At 38.1% G+C, this 27,974-nt stretch overlaps 2 long non-coding RNA genes across 4 annotated transcripts in view; one reads left to right on the top strand and one right to left on the bottom strand.

The window, feature by feature from the left end:
- The window catches only part of LOC309861777, a 128,422-nt gene that overhangs the window by 94,572 nt on the left and 5,876 nt on the right, over nt 1–27,974 (top strand). The gene's annotated exons all lie outside the window — the stretch shown is intronic.
- Nucleotides 22–26,315, bottom strand: LOC309861776. Of its 3 annotated transcripts, XR_014310199.1 has the most exons (7): nt 25,997–26,315; nt 23,906–24,024; nt 11,085–11,254; nt 6,061–6,126; nt 4,657–4,881; nt 807–873; nt 22–323 (listed from the first exon to the last, which is right to left on the bottom strand). It is a non-coding gene; the product is annotated as an uncharacterized lncRNA (long non-coding RNA). The 3 variants fall into 3 exon arrangements; XR_014310200.1 differs by lacking the exon at nt 807–873; XR_014310201.1 differs by lacking the exons at nt 22–323; nt 807–873 and adding an exon at nt 883–920.

The raw sequence follows: 27,974 nt of genomic DNA, 5'->3' as shown, positions 1-27,974 counted from the left end.
CTCACTTTTTTGAGCATCTGACTCTTGGTTTTGACTCTGGTCTTGATCGTGGGGTCATGAGATTGAGCCCCTTGTTGAGATTCTTTCTCCTTCCTTGTCCCTTCTGCTCTGTTCCTTCCCCTGCTTTCTCTCTCTTTCAAATAAGTAAATAAAATCAGGGGGAAAAAAGAGAAGAAGGATATTTGGGTGGCCCAGTTAAGCTTCTGATTTTGGCTCTGGTCATGATCCCAGGGTCCTGGGATCAAGCCCCACATTGGCCTCCCTGCTCATTGGGGAGCCTGCTTCTTCCTCCATCTGGTGCTCCCCCGGCTTGTGCTCTCTCTCTGACAGATAAATAAATAAAATATTAAAAAAAAAAGAAGAAGAAAAGGAAAGTTAGTCATGTTTATAGATGCTTTGGGTTGATTACCCAATATCCTTTCCCTCCTTTCTTAATAAAATAGCCTTGATTACATTCAGGGTGGCAATGTCCCCCTCACCACCACCAAATACTACAATACCCAGCCAACTTTGTGACAGACACATTACCCATGAAATTAAATTCTGGCCAATGAGATATAAGTGAAAAAGTGGAAATTCCAGAAGGCTCCGTAAGAGAGATTAATTCCCTGGGAGATTTGGCTCTCTTGCCCTTCCCCATTTTTCTTTCTTGACACCTGATATAAAGGTGATGGTTAAGTATCCAGCAGTCAAGGTAGACCAGGAAGTCACTTTGAAAATGTCCTTATATATTAGTGAGGATAGACTAGTTTATGCTACAATAAGACTAATCCCCAAATCTCTGTGGCTTTATACTTCTTCCTCACCTAAATGTCTAATAGACTTCAGCAAAGAACATGTGCTGTCACCAGCTGATGGAGGTTTCCTCTTGATCTGTGCTTTCACATATATAAAGAATTGTGCACTGGCTCTTAAAACTTCTGCATGAAAGAGATACATGTTATTTCTCCTCACAGTTTGTCAAAGCAAGTTACATGTCACACGAAAATTCAAAGGAGGAGGGAAGTACAATCCTACCATGTGTTTGAAATGATAGAGGAAAAACTATTAATGAGTAGAAATAATGACTTCTGTATTATGTGCTAGGATAAGGAGCAGAAAAGTTAGAATGCTCCTAAATTCTTAATGACTTTGCAAATTGTCATACCAAGCCTTGACTTGCTATCTCCAGATTTCTTCCTCTTGAGAGAATAAACCCCCATGTATTTAAATTATTATAATTTTTGGCTTTCTGTCACAGGGAACCAAATCTAATCCTAATGGATTCATTTCTCCTTCACCATTCAGGCCAAACAACCAATATTATTTGATGAATGTACTGGAGAGGAGACATGCATCTTTGAGTCCTTGCCATGCTCTTAGAAACTTCTGAGAATGGGGTGCCTGAATGGCTCAGTGGGTTAAACCTCTGGCTTTGGCTCAGGTCATGGTCTCAGGGTCCTGGGATCGAGCCCCGCATCGGGGGTCTCTGCCCAGTGGGGAGCCTGCTTCCCCCTGCCCCTCTGCCTGCCTCTTTGCCTCCTTGTGATCTCTCTGTCTGTGTCAAATAAATAAACAAAATCTTTAGGGAAAAAAAAAAAGAAGCTTCTGAGAGTGGCAGCCATGGCAGAGCTTGGCACATACATTCCAGGTTTGTGTCATATGATTATGCTATCCTGCACATGAGTAATTGGATCAAGGTTAGAGACATCTGTCTATAGGCTGAGCAGACCACAGGCCATGAACTGGTCTAGCCTGAGAGCTCTTTTTAGTACAAGGGGCTCCATATTGGGTGATGACTAAGCGACTGAATCAGACCCTCCAATTCATGTTTTTGTTTTTTTAAGATTTTATTTATTTATTTGACAGACAGTGATTACAAGTAGGCAGAGAGGCAGGCAGATAGAGAGGGGGAAGCAGGCTCCCCACTGAGCAGAGAGCCCAACGTGGGGCTCGATTCCAGGACCCCAGGATCATGACCTGAGCCGAAGACAGAGGTTTTAACCCACTGAGTCACCCAGGTGTCCCTCCAATTCATGTTTTTGAATTTGAAACACACAAATGACAGTAGAAAGATACTGAGAGATCAGCAGAGGTTAAGAGAAGCTGCGTTCATGATAGACTATCAGTCCCTGGAGTATCTGACTACCTCTTGCAGAGCATTGTCACAGTTTTGAACAGTGCATGAGGTCTGGCTGTGTTAGTGCTGAGAACTTTCCTGCTTTTCCATTCTTCTTTGTGTGGCTATACAATACATTTTCTATGATGTGATAAAAAATTAGGGACCAGCCAACACAGGGTTTGTTCTCCTCCTATGTTCTCTATTGTACTTACTGATGATTTTTTAAATGGTACTTTTGTTCAGCCATATATCATGATCATCTTTCCGTGCCATTAAATATTCTTTACAACAGCATATGGCTGGTATATAGTACTCTATTGTATGACCGTATTACTTAATCAGTCTCTTACTGTTGGATATTTGGTTATCAACTATTTTTGTTTGTATGTTTGTTTTGATTTTATACACAGACTCAAACTCAACATATAAAATTAAATATTTGAATACATCCATGATATTTTTATAGGTAAGAGTTTGACAGGCGGATGATGAGAAGCAAGACATTTTAAGCCAGGAATATGGCATGAGATAAATGCAAAGTCGTGAAGTAAAAAGCACAAGGCATGTTATCAAGTATTGAAATTTTGCTAGTGTTGGCTACATGTAAGGGGGCCAGTGGCCAAATTATTGATAGACTTCAATGCCAAGTTAAGGCACAGTCATTAATGAGGTTGTTTTTTGCATATGTGGACAGAAAACCTTGACTATCTTGGAGTGAATTTCTTTGTTTCTGCAAGGCTAATGGTTGTGTTAGAGACAGTCAGCAGAAGTTAATTTGGCCCATTTCATGTTAGTGTAATTTATAGTAAATGAGAAAAATTATTCTTTTTTTACTTTGTATTGTGCTTTATTAAAAAGAAATACTATGCTTTTATGGGGACTTTACCAGTATAGAAATAGTATAAAGACAAATAATATCCTAAGTGGAGGTAATTCTATTTCAGGTTCATACCACCACTTCATGTATGTGTCAACCTTTCAGGAACAAACTGAGGGTTTTGGAGTGGGGGTTAGGTGAGCCTGGTGGTGGGTATTAAGGAAGGCACATATTGTATGGAGCACTGAGTGTGGTGCATAAACAATGAATCTTGGAACACTGAAAAGATAAAATAAAATTAAAAATATATATATAAACAGTGTTTCACTCAATCCCCAAAAGAGCCTAGCTCAAAGAGAAGATAACCTGCCCATTTTACTGATGAAGGAACTGAGGTTAGGTGATCTAAAGAAATAGAATATCAGAGCTAGTATGTTAGAGCTTGACTTTTCAAGATCACCAGAGCCAATGTCTACATCTTCCAGTGATGACAGTAAGGCTAAGCTCAACTATTAACCACCATCACACAGTTCTTGCAAAGAAGGTAGGTCTGTGCCCCTTTGACTTCACATCCTATTTTCTTTCTCCTTGCTATGATGTCATCCAGCCAGTTGGCAGCCATGTCTGAATAAAGGATCAGGTAGACTGATGCCAAATTCAGTACTTTTTCCAAAAAAACAAAAAAAAACAACAAGTGGAAATACTCTTGTCCTGCTTTCTTTCTTCAAGGAATTCTTAAACTTTAATATGAGTAAGAATCATCTAGGAACTTGTTTAACATGAAGTGCCCCAGCCCCAGCCCCCAGACACTCCCTTTCAGCAGGCCTGGGGTTAGATCCAGGTATGTGTATTTTTAACAAACTCCTCAGGTGATTATGAGAAAGGTGATATATACAGAGCAGACTTTAAGAAACACTGCCTATCCAATTTTGAGCTTGAAATATGCTTTGTCTCCTCTTCAAGCATGCCTGCTCTTAGAGATGTGACTCCAGCCCCACCTTGTTGTAACCTCTTATCAGTTCTATGTGTTTTGCAAATTGCATTTGCTCTTCATTGATGGACAAATCAGGTCAGCACTGCCAGGCCAATAAGAGCTGGATTTTCCCTGGCCTCATGCATCAGTGACATATTTGCCCACATCAGCCCAGTTCCGACATCCCCGCAATCGGCAATGGTTGATGATGATGCAGGATACACATGACTCGATTTGCAGAGAGCCTGCTCAGCTTTCGGGGAAGTCAATAAGAAAAATCTCATTTTGATCTGCAGCTTGAGCTCATTTGATTTGGAAGTTACTGGTGGCAAAAGAAATATGGGGCCTGGGAATGTCTCTTCAAGCCCCTTTCTGACTGTAATCACCCCTAAGAAGCAGTTTTCTCTGTCTCCTCCTGTTAGATCCAGTGTGTCAGCAACAGAAGCGTGAAAAAAAGCAGCAACATCTCAGACTTTCTGGATGATTCTTCTAGCTCACTCTGAACGGTGAAAAAAGGGTCGAAACAACAAACACACCATTTCCCCAAACCATTCTCTGCCTGACTTCTAGAAAACCCATTTGACTTTTCACCTAGGTCTGGGGCTTCCAGCTTGATGAGGTCAGATAGGAAGAAGTGAAAACATCATGTTGCCTTGTGAAGTAGCTCTTGGGTCTGGATGCTGCATAGGCTAACGTGCATGTCAAAATGGTTACGTTTACCTCCTGAATAATCCACGGAAGTCTGTTTATTCTCCCTGACATTACCTTAATGTCTCCTTTAGAGTCTATGATCTCCTCCTTTCTGATTTCCCTGTTCCCACTTTTTCCCATCAAATCCATTATCCACAGAGCAGCGTGGGTGATCTTCATATCCCATTCCTCATTATAGCCCTACGGTGGCTTTGCATAAAGATGACGTCTACACCTGTGCTGTCCATTGCATTAGCCTCTAGCCACAGGTGCCTGTTGAGTCGTTGAGATGTGGTGAACCTGAATTGAGATGAATTATAAATGTAAACATCAGATTTCAAAGATTTATTAGAAAAAAAGGATGTAAAATATATTAATAATTCTATATTGATTTTATATTGAAATAATATTTTAGATATATTGGGTTAACTAAAATATATTATTAAATTTGACCAGCTCTTTTTTACTTCTTAAAATGTGACTACTAGTAGATTTAAAATTACCTATGTGGCTCAAATTATATATCTTGGACAGTGCTGATCTGGATTCTTGAACATGGTCTGCCCCATCTTGCTCTGTTTCTATCTTGCACCCTCATGTTGGCCATATGAATTTCCTTTACTCTCTTGAATTACTCACTCATCCTCTAGTTTCTGGGATTTGGGTGGGCTATTGTTTCCTTCCATTACTTCTTTTTCACTAACTCTTACTCATATTTTGGTATGTCTTCCGGATGTCATTTCTTAGATGTCACTAGCTCTAGAAAATTATTCTTGACTTTGTGAATCTGGCTTAGATGCCCCTTCTGTGGATCCAGTAGAATCTCTACACTTTATCCTCTGTAATACTGTCCATAGTCCTTTGGATTTACTAGAAAAAAATAACAACACATATGTATAAGGGACATATGCACATATATATGTGCCCATTTTACTAAATTGTAAACTCCATTAAGATGAGAGCTAAAACTCTCTTATGAACCTTTAACCCCAGAGTAGAAAACACAATAAATATTTGTTGAGTAAGTCTCATCACTTCATTAAATAAGCAAGGGAATTGAGGTTCAGAATGGAGAGACTTCCTACCCAAGTCACACAGTGAATTCATGGCAGAGTACCTTAGGACATTGGCATGCAGCAGGAACACAAATTTAAATAATGTATGACACTGGGAGAATTTTTTAAAATTCTGTGGACAGAGATTTGGGCATGTTGGTTTAATTTTGCCCAAAAAGGTGAAGAAAGAGCTAACTACCTTATATAGAAGCAACTGTTCTGGTTGGAACACTCTCCGGCTTAAGAAAATCCCTACCCCATCAACTCTGATTCAGATACTTTACTTCTGGCATTGTAGGGTTAGAAGGAATAGGAATGGGGAAGGAAGTGACAAGACTGTGGAGATCGTGACAATATATAAGTGGAACAGTTATATAGGACAAGCTGAGTCAGGGCTTTGATGTGCTGCACGGAAATTGTTTACCTGGATTATAAACCACAGGTCATTTCTTGAGATGTGGGCACAGCCATTCCTCATGTTGACATGTTTCTGAACAGAATGAAACAAGAAGAGTGTTTGAAGCCTCCAGGGTTCTGGTATCATCCTTAGCCAAACTTGCACCTGGGAGAAAATCTTATCGGATTCTAGCAAGAAATAATTTAGTGTATTTGCAAAATGTGTCATATCATAAATTCTTTCGGAAAAAAGTGATATAAAGAGAAATCTATTTTCTATAGGATTTTCTGCTTTAAATGCATCATTTTCTCTCCTATATAAGCTCAATGCAAAAAAGTTGGAAAACATTTCAACACAAAGAAGGAGAACTTACTCCATAATTTCATCACCACAAATAATCCCACTATTTATACTTTCTGTAAGTCTTTTTAACGTTATTCATGTATATTCACTTACATAGCTTTATAAAAGATACAAGTAGGATACTACGAATACTATTTAATAGTATTTTTCCTCTTAGATATATATCATGAACAATCTCTTATGTCAATAGTAGTATGATTTTTATTGCTTAATATTCTAATATATTTAAACCCTCCTAACAATTTTCTATTATTGAACACTTAAATTGTTTCCAATTTTTCAGTATTATAAATTACTCGAGTAAATTTCTTATGCACATATCTCTGATTTTTTCCAAAGGATAAATTTGTAAAAGTAGAATTTTTTACTTAAAGATAATGCACATTTTAAAGAATGTTGGCATTTATTTTTAATCAGCCTTCTAAAAGTATTTTCTTTAAAAATTTTTTAGTATTTCCAAGTATTCTTTGCATACAAGTTCTTTCATGTTTTTAAGCTGTACCATTTACTATCATGAAATTTGTCTCCATAAGTTGATACACCTAAAAGGGAATTCCCCCAAATGTCAAAATGAAATAAATATTAGATTCTGAATCATATTGATAGCCACTTTCATCTAGATCCTTAGAAGTGGTATTTTCTAAAATGCTCAATGGGAAGAGTTCTGTGTTCTGGTAGGTTTGAGCAGTTGTGTCCTCCATGTCTACGCAGATCTTGAAAAATCCTGCAGTAAATTTGAACAGGTTCAAATCTTTCTTTCTTAAGGCTATTTGGTCACCAAACTACTAACAAACAAACAACCAAACAAACAAAACTAAGCCTACAAATATTCCAATGCATACTCTTAGAGAACCACGTGTTTAAAGTAAGTTCAAGGCAGTTTATATTATAGGGGCTATATGTGTGGGGTTTTTTTAAGGTTTTGTATTTTTTAAAAAATTTATTATTATTTTAAATTTCAGTATAATTAACATACAGTGTTATATTAGTTTTAGGTATACAATATAGTGATTCATACATTACTCAGTGCTTATCACCATAAATGTACTCTTTTTAAAAAAAGATTTTATTCATTTATTTGAGAAAGGGAGAGAAAGAGAGTGCACAAGCATGGAGGGAGGGGCAGAGGGAGAAGCAGACTCTCCTACTGAGCAGGCCGGCAGGGCTCAGTCCCAGGACCCTGGGTTCGAGACCTAAGTTTATGGCAGACTCTTAACCAACTGAGCCACCCAGACCCTCCTTAAGTGTACTTTTCATCCCCTTTACCTATTTCACTCATCCCTCCACCATCCTCCCCTCTGATAACCATCAGTTTGTTCTCTACATTTAAGAGTCTGTGGGGTTTTTTTGGTTTGTTTTGCTTCTTAAATTCCACATACAAGTGAAATTGAGTGGTATTTGTCTTTCTCTGACTGGTTTATTTTGTTTAGCAGTGTACTCTCTAGATCTGTCCATGTTGTTGCAAATGGCAGGATTTCATTCTTTTTTATGGCTTAGTAATGCATATGTGTGTGTGTGTGTGTGTGTGTGTGTGTGTGTGTGTGTGTGTATACATTTTCTTTATTCATTCATGTGTTGATAGATACTTGGGTTGCTTCTATATCTTGGCTATTATAAACAAAGCTGTAATAAACATAAGGATGCACATATGTTTTCTAGTTACTGCTTTTGTTTTCTTTTGGTAAATGCCCAGTAGTGGAATTACTGGGTGATATGGTAATTCTGTGTTTAATTTTTGAGGAACTTCCATTCTGTTTTCCACAGTGGCTGCACCAGTTTTCATTTCCATTGACAGGACATAAGGGTTCCTTTTTCTTCACATCCTTGTCAACACTTGCTATTTCTTATGTTTTTGATTTTTGCTATTTTGGCGTGTGTGAGGTAAGATCTTATTGTGGTTTTGACTTGAGACTTTGTATTTGAGTATAGGTGGCGGGGCCAGATCAGCTAAGTCTTATGTCCATGGTCACATGACAGCTGAAGGACTCTCTGCTATCAGACCTTATGGGTCTTTCCAGTAAACCAAGACCATTTTCTGACAAGCAAAGATTAGAATTAAGAACCCTCAACCAAAACAAACAAGCAAACAAAAAACCCCCCAAAACTCTATTTTGTCTCCTCCCCCAAAACAGATTTGCTTATGACTGTGTGATTGCAAAGGAAACGTTCATCTATGTCTCATCTTCATATGTATGAAGTCATTATTGTTACCTATTTAATTCCTGCTCCAAATTGTTTTAAAACTAAAATAAGGAATATGTTGAAAGTATATTTGTTAAAAACCTTTCTTTGGCTGAATTTTCTTAGAATGAGAGAAATATAAAAATCAAAGTGTTTTGGTGCTCATTGTATCTGTGTTTATCAAATATCAGAGTTTTGCCTACAGTCATCATTTTTTAATTGCATTATTAATTTAGTATTTTTCCTTAAATTAACTTAAAATTTTCTCTCTATATATTATTCTTTAGTTCTTAACAACAACAAAATATGTAAAAATATGTATTGGGCAATTTGATCTTTTTTCTAATAGATATTAAAATAAACATATAACTACTAAAAAAAAAAAAAAAAAAAAACATATAACTACTAAAAATAAGACTGTTTGCTTTAAAATACCTGAAATTGGGTGCCTGGGTGGCTCAGTGGGTTAAAGCCACTGCCTTTGGCTCAGGTCATGATCCCAGAGTCTTGGGATCGAGCCCCACATCGGGCTCTCTGCTCAGCATGGAGCCTGCTTCCTCCTCTCTCTGCCTGCCTCTCTGCCCACTTGTGATCTCTGTCTGTCAAATAAATAAATAAAATCTTAAAAAAAAATAAAATGCCTGAAATTATCTCAGGTCTAATGTTGATAAACTTTTTCTATAAAGGGGGAGACCATAGACATTTTAGGGTTTGAGAGTCTACGGTCTTGTCACAATTATTCAACTTTGTTGTTGTAGTCCAAAAACAGCCCTAGACAACAAGAAAACAAATGGGCATGAATCTGTTCCAATAAAACTTTTACTTACAGACAGGAGGAGGGCTGGATTTGGCTCATGGGCTATAGTTAGCCAACCTCTGCTCTAGATGAAACAAAAAGCTTATTGACATTTTCACCTTCTTAGTGACTACATTGGTTCATTTTAGGTGTAATCCAAATGCATTAACCTGGGCAATAATTGAATAGTAAAACCTCTTACTTGCATTTCATGCCCTATTTTCAGAATAATCCCAATTTTAAGCCACATGTCTCAAGTTTGGGGATCAGATTCATCACCCTGAATCTTATAGGACAAGGATTAAAATAAGAATCAGAAACCAGGCTTTGCAACAAAACAACAGACATCCTGAGGCAAATTAACTTCAACTCACCTTTCTAATGAACTTTACACAAATGCCCTGCTCAGTGATTCTACCCTTGTGAAATTATTCTTCATAGGAGGAAGGAAAAAAAATCACAACCCAAGCAAACTGGTATCCTAAATTACTGACACATTAAAATTTAAAATGTTAATTAACAGAGGCTCTTATCTGAGAGAAGCAAGTTTGCGATTACTTCCCAACCTTGCTGAATCTAGACCCCTATACATCTTCTATTCACTGAGTTGGTACAAGGTTTGCCCCAGTGGCCCCAAGATTTATAAGAGAGAAACTTCCTAAACATGGTATAAAGCTGGACTTGCTTCTGCAGCATTCATGCATTGGGCCACATCATTGACCTTTGTAGATAGGAAGAATATATGTTTTCTATAAAGACAATAAGCCTACCTCCACTTACTACTCAGTGTTTTCCATCTGAGATATTCACAAATAACAATACATCTGAATAGCATTTTTTATGTTTGTAAAGCTTTTCTAAATATATGGCCTCATTAAAGTTGCTTAGTAATTCCAGGAGCCAGGAATTATTATCCTTATTTTACAGGTGAGGAATCTGGGGTTCATCCTTCAGTTGAACAGCCAGCCACACATTAGGGAGAACCTTGGAGCTATGATAGCTGAATTCCACCTGCTAGAATGGAATTGCCAAGGGCTCCTGTAGGTGATTCTTTTCCTTACTCTGTTCTGCCACACTCTGCTCATCTCCATCATCCCAACTCTTATCCCTCATCCAGCCCTTCACCTACCATGATTGTCCCCATGTGGCCCACTCAAGGGTGCATGGCTGGGTCAAGGTAAACCCATCTCTACCACTGAAACACAACTGCAACCTAACTTAACAACTAGTCGTGTCAACTCCCATCCCTAACTGGACTCATATTTCCTAACTCTATGTCTAGTGTTTTCCTATATATTGTAGCTGCTTCTGAGATACAGAAGAACTTAACTTGTATTGACAGAATTGCTAATTCAGCTTTCTGTTACAAAAGGTAATCAGCAAATTAGGATGAGGAATTATAAAGCAGCATGCATTGATGAGTCTGTCTTCTTTTCATTCGCAAACAATCTGAAAAGTTTCATCCAGAATCCAAGGTTATAACTTCAAAGCACCTTAAATATCATCTAGTTCAGTTCCTATATTTCATATTTAAGGAAGCATGGGAGAACTTTGCCCAAGGTAATGGTTAATAAAAAATAATAATAATGTTTATCATTTGTTTAATACTTAACATGTGCCAGGTACTATTATAAATACTACAAATGCATAAGGATTGTTAATCCAGTCTATGAATAAAGCATCTAAGATTTGGAGAGAAAAATGGACTTGCCTGAGGTCATGTGTGTATAGGTAGTTGGGCCAGGGTATGAGGTCAGGCCATCTGACTTCAGAACCATTATAGTGTAGCTCTTCTATCATAGCAGAGCCCAAAGTTGTGATGAGAACAGCAATATCCTGTCATGAGAAGGGCACTTTGCCCTGCGGTCTTCCTCTTCAAACCTATAACAGCAGTCCAACCATGAGAAAAACATCAGACAAGCCCAAACTGAGGGATATTCTACAAAGTTCCCAACTTGTACGCTGCCCAGAGAATGAGTGCCCTGGACCCACCTGCAGAGACACTAATTTAACCAGTCTTGAGAGGGCCCAATGTACTGGCATTTTTTAAAGGTCCCCAGTGATTCAGATGTGCAGCCAGAATCAAAATACCACGAGGCATGCATTTTTCCCAGAAAGAGAGTTAGTGAGCGAGCCAGGAGGGAAAAGGAACAGTAGGATTTGGGCTGGGCGAAGCATTGTATCTGGAAGAGGGGTTCCTCACTGCTGAAGGTGTGCAGATTTTTTTTTTTTTTTTTCACTGCAGGAAACAACCAGGAAAGAGGACACGGGGCTGGAGTTGAGATGCCTGAAGACTGCCAATCTCACCCTTCCTAATCAAGAGGGTTTTGGGGGATCACTTTGGCTCTAAAGATCACCACATCCTTTGCTCAGCAAATTGCTAGTTCCTCTGCCTTTTTCCTTTGAATATCTCCAAAGATTGTTTATAGTCAGCCCCACACCTAAGTGGACACTTGTCAGTTATGCACCTGAAAGGTGTGTGAACAACCAGCCTTGTCAGCTAAAAAGGAGGCTGACTTCTTGCATTTAAAATGAATATTGACTTAAAAAGAAGGGGGTAGGGGGAGGAGAAAAAAGTGAGAAAAGTGGCTGACTCAGGCCAACCTCAATGCATATGGTGTGAAATAACATCATTAAGAGTTTGGCCAGGGGTTGGAATTATGCAAGAGCCTCTTTCAGCAAACCTAAGATGTTTGGGAAAATTGCTCTGGAAACTTACATGTTAAATGATTAGGAAGAACTGGAAGGCTACCTGAGAAGATGCACATAATACTTCAGAAAACTTAAAATAGAGACTCTCATTACTGCAAAGAAATGAGTGCTATTTTTTTTTAAACTGATAACCCCAAACTTTTGAGCTCAATGGATGTGAGTTTAAACTGAAGCTCTACCACTTGTAAGTTACTTCACATCTCTGAACCTCAGTTTACTATTCTGCAAAATTGGATTAACCATGCTTGCCTCAAGGATTAGTTAAGAGGATTAAGTGAGATAATTTGGTGCACAGAAATCAGTGACCTGGCCCACAGTGATGTAATTGGAAATGACAAGGATCAAATTCTGGCCCCCCTGTGCCATGTATTTCTATTTTACCTCCAAGGTAAAGGATGCAAAAGCCGGGGAGAATCCAGTCACCTTAATGAGTACTATGTTCTTGGTTAAGAAAACTACATGGATGTATGATTTCCAGAAAGGACATTGGGAGGCTTTTCCGTGTCCCCAATTTTATCAGGAGAGACTCTGGAGGAATGTTAGCCTTCTTTAGTGAGAGAAAAGGATAATGACCCCAGTGCTTTTGTACAACTTGAGAAGACCGTGAGAGAAATGGATAATCTTACATGTGATCGACATGTGCTAATTATCAACATGCTTTCCCCTGGGTTGTATCCTCCAAACTAGTTCCAATGAAAATTTGGGAATCATCAACGCCAGCCTTGACCTTTGTCTCCCTGAACCCAGCCAGTCATCAGGCCCTCCCAGTTCAGCCTTAGTGAAGCTTCTTTCCAAATGAGTCTTCTTCAAGTACATCTTTGACTGCGACTTCTGCTGACAGCTTTCCTGAAAGCCACGTCTCTGTGTAGGGGACTTCAGCTGATATGCTTAACCTTCTCTCCTGCCCCTGCTTTTCACTCATCCCCTCCTGCAGCCAAGTGTAAACCAGCCAAGTGTAAACACTTCAAGTTGTGTGCACCCTTGAGCACACAAGTTTGTACTTGTCCTGTCAGTTTTCCTGCCACTCCCTTCCCAACTACCTGGAAGCGGTCTTTTTGTGGTGGTTGGGAACTCAGGCTCTGGATTCAAATCCTGACTTGACCTTACAGCATATGTGTTCTGGGGAAAGTTATTTTATTTTTCTCAGCCTTGAGAATAATATGAGGGATGATAATAATACTTAATTCAAGAGGTGAGTTAATGAGATCAATAATACCTAACTCATGAGGTTGATTAAATGCTTCTCATAGCACCTGGAATGCAAGAGGCACTCTGCAAGTGTTAGCTGCTATTATTACTGTTAATTTCTTATTCTTGTTTTGACTGTTACCTGTTTAAACAAATCCATCATTTAAGTATCACCTCCTTCAAGAAGGCCTCCTAAAAACTCCGAGGCCCCTAAAGAAGTCATCTCTCTTTTGTTTTCTGTTGCTGTAACACTTTGTGGATCACTCATGGACTCACCATTCAACATGCTTTTTTGTGTGTGTCTTTGTCTTACTCTTCCCTTTAGACTATAAACTCATTATGGAATTTTACCTTGGTAATCTTTATATCCACAAAAGCCCTAATCACTGAGTAATGACCAAATATTTGTGAAATTTAAACAACTTGGACAAATAAAAATAGTAGATGCCATTAAATGTAATAATCTAAGAGGTTGTTGGCTTAGGATCTGCTTCATAGGAAATGGTCTGTAAATTTTAGCTGTTATTATTGTTTAATGTTGACTCTGATATTTCACGCATTCTCTAATTTATTCTTCATAACAGCCCTATCAGGCAAGTTCTATTAATGCTACCATTTCACAGTTGAGGGTTAGGGCACAAAGAAGGTGAAGTAATTTGCCCAAGATCATGTGGCTAGTCAGGGGCAAAGGAAGGATAAGGATCCCTGGGGATTCCACTATGTTCAAAAACCTTTATCTTAATCAGTGACTGAGGATCATTAGATTTTATGCCCAAGTAACAGATGAGAAAACTGATGAACTGAGTGAGAATCAATGCTGGGCTGACGAGTCCATTGTGTTCTTCATAGACAGGAGAAGAGGTCCAGAGGTGAAAGAAATTTTAAGCATTAACTTGTCTCAAACTCAAGTAAAAATCTGATTTCATCAAACCACTGATCAAGGTGCCAAAAATGGTTTAATTTTTTGAAAGCACATGTAACTTATTTTAATCTGCTTGACTGGTCAAGCCAGTAAAAACGGTAAAAGCAGTTTATTCAATGAAAAACACCCACACCCACACTGTGGTAGTTGGGCCAAGCTGGCCAGCCAAGCAGACAGTTAAAATAGTCAACCAGGTGTGGATAGAGTCTCAGAGGGAAACATTGAAAGAAGCCATTAGCAAAATGCTTTAATGTCTGTGGAGATCATTTAGAGTGTGTACCAAAGTATCCGGCCAAAGAAACTATGGCTAAGCTGCACAAAGGAGGAGTGAGGTCATTTGCATAGGAGTCTGGGGACCTTCTATCAGGTCAGGACTGAGTCTCTCCTCCTTTCCTAAAAAAAAAAAAATTCTAAGCTGTCTGGATCTGTACCTTTGACAGACTCACTTGGTGGAAGAGAGATCTTGAGATTCCTGGAATAAAGAACTCCGAGGGTTGAAACACATTGGTCGGGACTTTAGCCCCTTGCCATAGTAAAGGGGATGGGTCTTCTGGGCTTGAGAGCCAGAGGACTTTAGAACATGTTCTGATTCAGATCTTCTGGGTTCAACACTGAGCCTTGGGGAGCAGCTTTTTAAATAAATTATCACATGCACATACATACATACAAACTAATTTGGGAGTCCAAGGAAGTTTTACCCTGGAACAAACCAAATGTAACATGGATGAACTATTGGATCTTCAGTAGAAATTTACACTGGTGAGGATGAAGCCCCATGGGATATAGGTTGTTCCCGAACAACCAGCACTTTGCAGGAGTAGGGGAGTTGTCTAGGTTCAGGAAGGCACATCAGAGTTCTGGTTCCACTGGGCAAGAAAGACCAAGCATGACTTCATCTTAGAATAGTCAGGAAATGGAGATGCTGGGTTTCTGCTAACAAGTTATTGGGTATATATTGTACTTGGGGGAGGGGGAGATATTACTTGGGGCAAGAGAGAGGGGAGAATGTTCTTCACACCCAATAATAAAGCTAGATATCCAGCTACTAGTCACTTTCCAAAATCCATTAGACTTAGTTAGATAGACTGGATAGAGAGAAAGAGAGAGAGAGACCGAGGTAGAATAAAGACCTATTTGGGGCGGGGGGGTGGGGTGGGGAATACCTATTTAGGAATGAGGGCAGACGTGAAGGAAGAAAGCCATTAGAAAAGCTACACAGGGTTTCAGGGTGACCCAGTCAGTTAAGCATCTACCCTAGGCTCAGGTCATGATCCCAGGGTCCTGGGATCGGAGCCCCATGTCGGGTTCCTTGTTCAGTGGGGAGCCTTCTTCTCCCTCTCCCTCTTCCTGATGTTCCCCCTTCTTGTGCTCTCTCTCTCTCATTGTCTCTCACTCTCTGTCAAATAAATAAATAAAATCTTAAAAAAAAAAAAGAAAGAAAGAAAGAAAGAAAAGCTACACAATTGAAGTTACTTCTAAACCTGTGTTTAATGAGAGAAATCAAGAAAACAAATTTGGTGAATCAGAAAGTAATGAGGACTTTGCAAAAATAACTATTGACAAAAGGTAGCAAGGGATTTCTCCTGTAATTTAAGCATAACACACACTGTATGACTTAGCAGGTCAGGAGGATATGCCTCCTAGAAGATTAGAATTGGTATCATGCCTACTCAATTTTTGGCAATGATTTCTTCATTTAGCAAGCAGAAATGTGATCTGAAATGCACCTAGACTCCAGATAAATGGGGTTCTAGACATCTAAACCAGGAGGAGGCCACATATTAGCGACTATTCAGTCCAGGTATGGCTGGTGCATTTCAAGGGGACTAAGGCTGAAGTGTGATGTCCAAAAACAAAAGCACGAAAAGGAATTCAAAGGGCAGGCCATGGTCTATTAAGGTAAATTTATGGTGTATTAACCAGCTTTATAACCAGATTATCAGAATACAGCCTGAATCATTCCAGACAAATAGTTCCTTCTTTAGGTTATCAGAAGGGAAGGCAGTATGCAATCTTCTTATCAGAGTGAAAAATGAGGACATCATTTCTTTTTTGCGTGTATATCCATCAGAAAAAAAAAAAAAAGATAAAGAGCTGACCTCCTATAGTACTGGATTCCATAAAGTTTCACTTCCAAAGCAAACTGTGTGTGTGTGTATATGTGTGTATGTACATCTGTGTTTGTGTGTGCACACATTTGGTAGGGAATGGGACTTTGATAGATTCTGGATAGTCTTTTCCTGAAGGTGTAGAATATGGGGAATGAATGTAGGGCTGGTGTTGCATTACAGGCATGGGTCCAGGATTTAGTGTGATCTTGAGCCTGTGAGCACTCCGAAAACTTTTAACCAGGTCATTAAGAAATGATTATGTAGAATGTTAGAGCTAAAGGACTCTTAGCTCTTTTTGCCTTTTTAACCATTTAACTCCTTTACCAGCAACATTAACTCCTTTTCTAAAGCCACATGGTATGTCCATGTCACAACCTAAACTAAAACTTAGATTGAGGGGGAATTGTCTTTTTATCATACCATCCCACTTCCTGCTAACGTCAATTTGCGGTATCTGTTGCTAACTAGAAGACTAAATAACACACGTGTTTGGAAAATAATAAGAGGAAATTCCACTGGAAAAGAAAGTAAAAGATTCACTTTTAAATAAAGATTCTCTTTATTTAAAAATAACCCCAAATGGTCAGACTTTACTGGTGGACAAATGCCCTACAAGTTGGCATGCTGGATGAAACTTAAAAGTAATTTAGTTCTACATTGAATCATCTGGCGAGGGGAAAGGCCTTACTTGGAACTGTTTGTAAGGCAACATCACCAAAGAGGAAGGGCAGTTTTGTCAGCCTATACTGGCATCTTGTACTTAAATTTTGGAAACGCTTCTAGGTTAAACAAACAAACAAACAAACAAAATCTGGACATTGGAAAGATTCCAGAGAAAAACAATGTATAATTAAGGGAATGGAATTGCTGATTTATAGAAAGCATTAAAGCAATACATTTTTTATGGCTCTGTCACAAATAGGGGCACATCTTTGACATATATCAAGGACTTTAATTGAAATAATGAGTTAATCCAAAGAGAGATGATTAAGGCATAATATCAGAGGACAGGGTAACATGATGGGATTAGAGAATTACTGCTGAAATGATGAAATTGTCATCTTTCAAACAAAAACGAGACAAATATAGAACAATTAGGGAAATAGTGCTTAATAGTAATTTTATAGAAAAAGATTTGATTTTTAGCTTTTGAAAAAACTGTGAGCCAGTAGAATCATGCTTTCTGTGATTCCCCAATTCTTGAAGAAACTTAAACTTACGATACATCATCAAGTTAATAGCAGCTATTAGACTGCATTAAATGTACAGGTTGATTGTAATCTACATCTCACTTTGAAAAAAATGTTAAAATGTAAAAAATATATTCATTTTAGGATTGGAGAACTATGGTAATTATTTAAGTGATATACACATACAACCCTGTTCGGTAGGTTCACTTCCTGACTATTTAAGAATTAACTGTATAGCTTGTACGATTGTAGATGTTACAGTCAATTTGCTTGCTGTGGCCTCATCCCCTTCTCAGAGAATCTGTTCCCACCCTGGTGACTGGGAAGCTGACCAACTTCTCTGGCCATTACTGATAGGACCAGGGATAAATATGTGACCTGAACTAGACCAGTAATTCCCTTAAAAAACAAAAAAGAATCAAAAGAGAAAAAGGCAGTCGATGAGATGGGGGGTCATGTAAATTTGGGGCCACCATTAGGCCATGGCATCCAACACCACAAATAAATTAGTGAGGGGCACCAGAGCCATCAGTAAAATGGAGAGTTGGCACAGATTAAGAAAAAACAGACCAGATATCTAGTGAGTACTAAAGAAAATAGGTGAGTAAATAGAAAGCTACTGTATTCCCTTGTACCTTCTTCCAAAAGGTTCAGTGTGACTCCATGAGAGGCAGTTCACTTTCTCATATAGATCCGAAGCAGTCTAACTGAACTCAGTTTCTAATCTCTGGGTAATCTTAACTTCCCCTTCAATAAAGATACACTTTTATCTGAACCAGTTTGAATGGATCTCATTCCTAGCAACTTGGATCTCTTTCTCTCTACTTCTGCCCATTTCATGAATGCCTCCCAGTTATAACACATTAAGAAAAAGCTTTTCAGAGCAAACTCATAATGTTGACAGAATGAATTGTCACAAGAGTTGTGGTAATGCTCCAAATGAATAAATGATATAACTTCTGATGTCGGAATAACTGGCTGAAAAACCATTGTCTCAGCTGTTGGACAATGTGATGCAGATTGGGTTGACTCTTGTCCAGAAGCCAGGTCCTAACTCAACCTGTGTTTTCTGGATCTGCTTGCTTGTACAGATCCCATGGTAGCCCGTTCTTTTGAACTGTTCGACTGTGAGACTCCTTAGACCAAGGCTGGTCTACCTTCCCCCTATCCCAAACATTCTTTATCTAGGACAGTGGGACAAACATTTACATTCTCAGAATGTATAAGTCCTTTCTTCCCAATAGCCCACATGGTAGTCATTTTGATAACCAGTCATTCTGATTTCAAGAGAAGCTCATTTTCTCTTCTTTTCTTTTTTTTTTTTAATTTCTTTTCAGTGTAACAGTATTCATTGTTTTTGCACCACACCCAGTGCTCCATGCAATCCGTGCCCTCTCTAATACCCACCACCTGGTTTCCCGAACCTCTCCCCCCTTCAGAACCCTCAGATTGTTTTTCAGAGTCCATAGTCTCTCAGGTTCACCTCCCCCTCCAATTTCCCCAACTCCCTTCTCCTCTCCTGAATTGCAGTGCCTTCTTCTGCAGTAGTTCCTTAAGCAAATGTATGGGCTGTTTGCTCTGCTTTCAACCCTCATGAATTTTTAATGATTTAGAAAGAAAAGATTTTTTTCTCTCCATTTTTTTTTTTTTTACAATAAATTTAATGACTTAATACACATCAAGTGGAATTGTTGGTTTGTGGTGACGGTTTTATAATTCCAAGTTCAAGGGTTTTTTTTTTTTTCTATTTAATTATGCAAAATAACTCTCATGGAATATAATGCAATAACAAAAACATGCACCAATGTTGGCATAAGAGCCTGTTGTTTATTAGTATTGGTTCTATGCTTTATGTTTGAAATAAAATATTTGGAACTAATGTTGGCCATGTTTCCTCCAAACTAGATAAAAGAGAAAAAAAAGTTTCTTTCTGAAAACATCATGCTCCAACCTTTGGCGATAAAAGCCAGCAGCTCTTGAGATAGCAAATTAAATTCTATTTGTAGAAAACACTGTGCTGTGTTTTGTTGCTTGCTCAGAGTTATTTTTTAATACTAATAATTTAATAAAGTGGAAGACTGATACATTGACCTGTGTTCTCTGAGGCAGCAGAGGTTTTCCGTGGGTTAAAAGGCATAGTTTGCTGAAAGGTTGTTTGTTTTACATTCTAACCTATTACTTATTTCTTTTGCTGTCTTGCCAGATCTAGCCTTTTGAAATCATTCAATTTTAGAAAACATAAAGTAGTTGAATTTTCAGAATCTTTAACTCAGACTTTTAAGATTTTTTTTTTTTTTTTGACAGAGAGAAATCACAAGTAGATGGAGAGGCAGGCAGAGAGAGAGAGAGGGAAGCAGGCTCCCTGCTGAGCAGAGAGCCTGATGCGGGACTCGATCCCAGGACTCTGAGATCATGACCTGAGCTGAAGGCAGCAGCTTAACCCACTGAGCCACCCAGGCGCCCTAACTCAGACTTTTAAACCTCCAGTAGATAAGGACTGTTTTTCCTCATATCCAACACATTTGAATTTTGTATTTATGAATAGCAAAATTATTTCCATTCTATGGCTCAAAAAATAAATTAGAGTTTCTTAGTGGAAAGGAAGTAGATATCTAGCCTCATCAAACAAATTCAGCAAGAAGTCTTGTTCAACATTTCTACTTTGGATGGTGAGAGGAATTATCCAAAGGCCCAGCCTGGAACATCTGGACTCAGGTGAGGGTTCTGAGAGCCTGTTGTATTTTGCACTGGTGGAGCAGGACTAGCCTGAGGGCTTCAGAGTGTTCAGCCAAACTGGACCCAAAAGACAATATCTAAACATAAAACCAAAGACCAAGCAGACACGGTAAATGAAACATCCTCTGTAGGAGCTAGGAAGGAAGGCTGAAGTCAGGTCTAAGATGAGAGGATGGAAACCGGATGCCTCAGAAGAAAGCAAGATGGAGGACAGGGACAGCACCTGGAGGGATTGTTTGAGGTCCTGGAGACAACTAAGGGTTTCTTAGAGAGTGCCTGTGTCCTTGCTGTGGAAGAAAACGTAATGTAGTATTTGAAAGTACAAGCTGGAGGAAAATGGACAAGGATTCAACTTCCAGCTCTATGTGTCAATAGTGATATGTCTGTGGGCAAGTCACGTAATTTTTTTTCTTTCTTTTTTTTTTTAAGATTTTATTTATTTATTTATTTTGACAGAAATCACAAGTAGGCAGAGAGGCAAGCAGAGAGAGAGAGAGAGAGAGAGAGGAGGAAGCAGGCTCCCTGCTGAGCAGAGAGCCCGATGCGGGACTCGATCCCAGGACCCTGAGATCATGACCTGAGCTAAAGGCAGAGGCTTAACCCACTGAGCCACCCAGGTGCCGCATCACATTACTTTCTAATACTCAGTTTATGTGTGAAGTGGGACAAGTAAAATAAACCATAAAGGCTGCAGTAACATTTAAACAAGATAATGCTACTACTGATTATTATCAGTGCTGAGTCAGAGAGGAAAAGTTACTAAGTCAGATTCTTTTTAATGTAAAAATGCTGCTTTTAGTTGTATACAAGTCCATATTTGTATCGATAGAAATAGATGAGGTTTTGTGCTTTTTACCCATAGTAGTATATATCATTGGGTACCTATACTCTTATTTTTAAAATACTCCATTATTTAATTTTTTTTATGTAAACATTTTTTAGTTGAAGGCTAACAATTATTTAGTGAAGTGAAGTGTACACCTAGGTGTACTGTCTGATCAATTTTAACAAATGCATTCACTGATATAAGCCATATCCCTATCAGGATATAGACTATTTCTATCATTCCAGAAAGCTGTATTTCAGAAAACCCTCTCACTATCTCACAAGCCCAGAAGCACATACTCTTTCGAGTTACCATTATAGAGTAGGTTTTCCTGTTCTAGAACTTTATTTAAATGAAACCAATCAATATACATTATTTTGTATTTACATTATTTTGCTCAGAAGAGTGTTTTGGAGATTTATCCATGTTGCTATGGTTCACTTCTTTAAATTGCTGAGTGGTACTCCATGTACCACAGGAGAATGTACTGTTTATATTCTCCTGTCAGTGGAAATTTGGATTGTCTCTATTCTAGGACTATCAGAGGGAAAGCTGCTATGAACATTCTTATATACAACTTTCTGAAGCCCAAGTTTTTATTTCTTTTGTTTATATACCTATGAATAAATTTCTGGGCCATAAGTAAGTGTAAGTTTAACTTCATGAGAAAGTACTGGACTGATTTCCAAAGCGGTTAAACCATTCTACACTCCCATCAAGACTGCATGAGAATTCTAATTGTTTTACGCCCTCTCAAATAATGTTGTCAGTCTTAAATTTTATCCATTCTAGTGGAAACATATGGTTTTGTACTATGATTCAAACATCCTCAGGGCACCTGGGTTGGCTCAGTGGGTTAAGCAGCTGCCTTCAGCTCAGGTCATGATCCCAGGGTGCTTGGGATCGAGTCCCATGTCAGGCTCCCTGCTCAGTGGAGAGAGCCTGCTTCTTCTTCCTCTGCTTGCTGCTCTGCCTACTTGTGCTCTCTCTCTATCTCTCTGTCAAGATAGATATATAGATATATATATCTATACATCTATATATCGATATACTCAAGATATACTCTTGTTATACTCAATATACTCTTGATATACTCAATATATTGAGTGTGTGTGTGTGTGTGTATATATATATATATATATATATATATATATATATATATATATATATTTACTCTTAACAAGTTAGCCATTTTTGTAATTATTCAACTAATGATTCTTCTAATTGCTCAGACTGGAAAGCCTGGTGTCATCTTTACCCTCTTTCCTTCTCTTACACCTCACTTCTGATCTATTGACAATTTCTATTAATTCTGCCTTCAAAATGATTGTATCATTCATTCACTTCTTGTCATCCTCATTGCCACCCCAGGTCCAAGCCATTATCATTGCTCACCATCATTAGCCTTCCACCTTGTCTCTTTCTTCAGCCCTTACCCCTTGTCCTTAACACAGGAGAGGCATCTTAGAACATGTCAGTCCTCACCTTGAGACCCTCCAAATGTCTCCTCTCTCCAACTTAGAATGAAAGTCCAAGTCTTTTCTGTCATTTGCTGGGCTCTACGTGATCTGGATCATGGCTGCTTCCTGCACATATTCTCACATAGTCTAATATCAAATATCACCTCTTTCCTGACAACACTCTTTATAAATATAATTCTACTTCCACAATTTTATCTTTCCCATCTTGCTTTATTTTTTCTTCATGGAACTTCCTCTTCCCTGAGATTATTTACTTGTTTATTATCTATCAACCTCACTACAATAAAAGCTCTATATTGGCCCTAGAATACACCCAGTACTTCATAAATATTTGTTGAATATATTCCTTTTTGTCATCCTTGATATTTTTTCTAACCTATTTGTGTGTGTGTGTGTTATGTATATTAATTAATGGATCTCATCTCTTCATCCAAAGGCTCTTAGAAGACTGTGACCCGACTTAAGAATCTTTTATTTTCAACATATATGATAGATTTCTCCTAAAGGATGGGTGCTTGGGCACTATTTCTTGAACAATTGACAGTAGAAGAAAAGGGGTGGCTACTTTTCCAACTTGTTTCTTTGCTTGTTTATATATGTGTTTGTATGTTTGTATGTATGTATCTATGTATGTGTGCATTTTAACTAACAAATATCACTTCCTCATATATAGGTTTTTGGAGGATAGTACTATGACTTAAATATCTTCTTTTTTCAACACAGTGTAGACTTCACAATCTGTTTTTACATACATCATTAAAAAAAATATAGAAGAACCAGAGTTTAATTCTGAAAGAATCCACAGTCATCTGAATGACAGTTTTGGGGTATGACGGGCGACTGGAATGGACACAGAGCTCTTTTAATTCTGTCAAACAAAGCCACAGACTAATGTTAAGGAATGTGTGTGTGATCTCTCCAGCATGGAATCAGTTACCCAAACACAGGAGTCTTTGCAGAGGTCCAAAATAATCATAAAACCATTATAACCACAAGACCTCTTCGGAGTTATCCCCTCAATAGTGAATGCTGCCCTTTTAAGCCAACTCTTATATTCAGAGAAGGATTGTAATATCTCCAGCCTGGAAGAAATCCCTATTCCTGTGGCTCATTTACTTCATCTCTGTGGTTCTTGGAAGTTAAGATGGAGTGAAAGCCACCAGAGGCAGTTGACTGAATTCTGTCTTAAGCTGCGTACAGAGAGCTTTAATAAACTTTGGCTATTTAACCAGCCTTCATTCCTGGGAAACACTGTCCAGCTATCTCCAAGTTCCAGTAAATTGTTTGCCATGGGACAGCCCTCTGACTTAGGATCCTGGGCATTCTTAGGAATCCAATCAGTCAGAGAAGGAAAAGGCATACTCACCCTGCAGGAGCTCTGAAGGGAAAGCCTCCCCTGGGACCATCAGGTGCTCCAAGAATGGCACTAGTGGACATAGTTTCACTTTGTATCTTGCTTCATTGATATTCCTGCTCGATGCAATACTGGACACATAGGAGACACTCCATAAATAGATATTAAATGAAAAGGAGAATGAAATAAGATAGGAGAAAGAATGAAACAAAGGGGGAGGAATGAAAAGCAAGGAACTTATTCTTACTGGATGCTGGCTGTGTGATGGGGAGGGAGGGACAAGAGCTCAACTGGTTTTAAGTTATAAAGCAAGGTTAGAACTTTTAGTTGGCTGTGAATTTACATACCTGTAATTTTTTATTTAACATTTACATTCTTCCTAGACTATAAATTCTGTGAAGGTAGAAACTGGATTTTTTTTAATATTAATACCATCACTTGAACTACATAAAGAGCCTGACATCTGAACCCATCCAAGAAACTAAGTAGGACCCTGCCATAAGCAGGTCTATGGATATTTCATGTTTGTATTCCTCACAGAGTTTAGACTGATGATTCATACGACATGAGTGTTTAGTAAGCATTTCATAAATGAACTCCTGATTGAAAAGAAATATGAAAAGGTTTTATAGCTATGGATCTTTGTTATATTCTTAGAATTCCTTAGAAAAACAACTTTGCTGAATATGAAGTAGAAGCACCAAGTTTTTTCCCATGTTCAGTTAACTTTCTCTTGCCAATATGATGGGTGATGCCAGCAGAGTGTGTCAAACAAGAGAGTGGGATTTCAACTCATTACATAATAAGGGGAATTTTTCAGAATCCTCAAACCTGCTTTGAAAACATTTCTATGCAGGTCACATCATGATCTATTTGCCATTTGTGAAGTAAAACACCATCATGAAAAAGAATATTTAATGCCATAAAGAAAAACCCTACTTTTAAGCTAATAAATGTCAGATTCCCCATTCCAGCTGCATGGGGAAAAAAGAAATCATAAAGTCAGATCATAGCCTCCTGTGATTTTTGAATCAAAATGGAAATTAAGAAATGAAGCTTTAATAATCTTTAACGTTTGCTCTTTGGGAAGTCTGCTATTTGTTGAGAGCAGGGCTGGCGTACATTAGGGGGTGGAGAGCTCAGATCAGACTCCTTTTCATCACCTTGCTCTTGTAGTGTTCATTTATGCAAACTTCCTTGCTCCAGGGTTGTGCAAATACAATGTCTCCCCAATGGCTTCACAGCATGAAACAAGGGAAAGCTGAGGAGATGCCAACCCTAACTTTCGGAGCCCGTTTTAAGAGGAGAGCTACAGCACCAAAGAAGCCATGGGCTTGGCATTGTCTGTGTGCCTCTAATTGTTTTGGTTTACAGCTTTCGATATCCATCTTTAACCTACTACAGGTAGAAATGCCTTTCTTCAAATCTTCCAGAAAGAAAATTCAGAGTTTCCTTAGTTACTACACCAGGGCACAGTGTTAAGCACTCATAACATTTTAAAAAGCATTTGATAATATCTCCAGGCTGACCACCGTGTCTGAGAACATTTGGTACATTTGAGTCATGTGATAAATTTTGGATGTTTATTATATATATTAATATACATCAAATGTTTTATTGATATGATGATATAATTTATAATAAAATATTATTTATGTTTTCTGACTTTCAGCCACCATGGATTACTTTCCTAATGTACCTACTCTATAACCCACACTCTACTTCGCATTATCTACTTGGCCATGTGCTCAGAGAGGCACAAATAAAAGTGTTCACTGTAACAGTGATTGCTCTGCCAAGAAAATAGGTGGAATTCTTTTAAAAAATTATTTATTTTTACTTAAATTCAATTAATATATAATACAGGTAGAGGTAGATGTCAGTGATTCATCAGTCTTATATAATACCCACTGCTCATCACGTGCCCTCCTTAAAAATTGGTAAAATTTAAATGTTTATTAGTATAAGTCTAGTTAATTAAATGCCATGTGTATGAGAATGAAATAATAAGATAACGAGTAATACATAATGATTTATAAGAGTGACCCTCTCCGACAGAATACTATAATATATGGACAAAATGCAAAATACAAAAACACCCACCTTAGTGAACAAGAATTGGGAGATTTTGGAAGTCCATTTTGAAGTCAAAACTTTAAATTTCTGACTTTAGTGGTTTTGCCTTACAATGGGCAGCACTTTTGGCGCAGGGCAGGGCAACTAAAGCTAAAAAAAAAAAACAAAAAAAGGAAAGAAACTCACTATTTTTCTGGTCTAGGGAACTAGACACAGAGCCTGGGGAAAACACTGGTATTTATCGGGAGGGCCATTTTTAACAACAGGCCACAGATTCCTGCCTTGGTTTAATAATTTGTGCAAAGACACAAATTCTTGATTATTGACTTTAACCTTTGACAATTTAATGAAGGCACTGGGATCTTTCCTTAAAAAAAAAAAAAAGCACACAAAAATCTACATGTACTTTCAGAAGTGTCACAGACTCTTGAAAGCCATTTATAATCCTCAAGATTTAAAAAAAAAAGTGTTGCTATAGGTTAGATTCCCTTCATGACAGAGACCAACATAAGGTTGGTGACCAAGTAATATTGTGGAAAAAAATATCAGGATAAAACATTTCTTTAAGGTTGGGGATGCCCCATAATCCAATCTGGCATAAATGTGAAATCTTTCATTTAGGTCTTAATTATTAATTGCAAATGTACAGAATGACAAAGACATGACTCAGTAGACTCATAAATAGAAAAAAAAGCTATGGAATTTTGTTGATAATAAGCTCCATTATGTACTATAAATAATATTATGTGCCTGCCAAAAAACAAATGTGATCTTCAGTTGCTTTAATGGAAACAAAAGTCTCTATAACTGTGCTGTACAATATGGCAGCCCCTAGCCATGTTAACCTATTTAGGTTAAATTAAGTTTAATTTAAACAATATAAAAAACCCAGTTCTCAGTCACATTAGCCACATTTCAATAGTCACGTGTGGTTAGGTGGCTACTGTATTAGCATGAATATAGAACATTTCCAGGATCACAGAAAGTTCCATTAGATAACACTGTTTAGGGGAGTTAAGAGTCATACTTACTGTGCATTGGTCAGAACACACCTGGAATAGTCGACCCATGTTTTTTACTGCTCAGAATGCATTCCTCCCTTTCCCTAGAAACAGAATGCTGAATTTCCTCCTTCCCATTCTCAGCCATGAGATTTGGGTCGGATTGATGCCTCTACTAGCTTTAGGAACGGACTCTTGTTAGATTTACTAGAGCCTCGTGGCTCCCTCTGGAACATGTGCTATGAAGATGAGAGATACAGAACTGGTCTTTTGATAACATAACTGGAAAGTCCAGACCTGCCAGACCTGCTGAAGCCAACACTGGATTATAGTATGGAGAGAAGAGAAAAGAAGAGTTGAAAACTTGGTGACACTGTCTGAACTTCTGGATCAAGCTTCATCTGAAGCCCATCCAATTTCTTTTAGATAATATGAACTCACAACCTCTCTTCAGTGTTAAATCACATAAATTTGGTTTTCTACCACTTGGGACACTAAGAGCACTAAATGATATCCCTGATAAATTGAGTTCAGTTCAGTGAGTGTTCCATTTTGGACAATGACACAACATGATGGAATGTTTTCAGAGGAGAAAGACCAGGATGGTGAAAGAACTTCAAGGAAATATTTATCTACTATTCCCATGACCAAATTAAGTCTTCATTCCCAGGCTAGTCCAAGTGGCTGATGTGACCATTTGACATTTCATAAGTTCCCCTGGGAAGAAGGATTCTAAAAGCTTTCAGTCTTCATTTAAAGTAGCATGGTAGAAGGGACAAGACCATTTGATGGAGTCCCTGAATCACATATCTCCCGGTATCATCAGGACAAAAAATAAGAGAGAAAATCATGTAAAATTACTTTCCTTTTAAAAATAAGTGACATTCATACCAGCATAAAGCTGCATTTTAATAACTAGGCTGCTTCAAAATGTGTCACTTTAGTTGGATGATATTATAAAAGAAAACCAGTGGATATTATTTTTGTGTCATTTTCCAATCCAG

The sequence above is a fragment of the Mustela nivalis genome (genome assembly GCF_964662115.1).
Source record: "Mustela nivalis genome assembly, chromosome: 3".
NCBI classification, from domain to species: Eukaryota; Metazoa; Chordata; class Mammalia; order Carnivora; family Mustelidae; genus Mustela; species Mustela nivalis.
The sequence above is the reverse complement of the archived record's forward strand: the minus strand, read 5'-3'. Positions and strand labels throughout refer to the sequence as shown.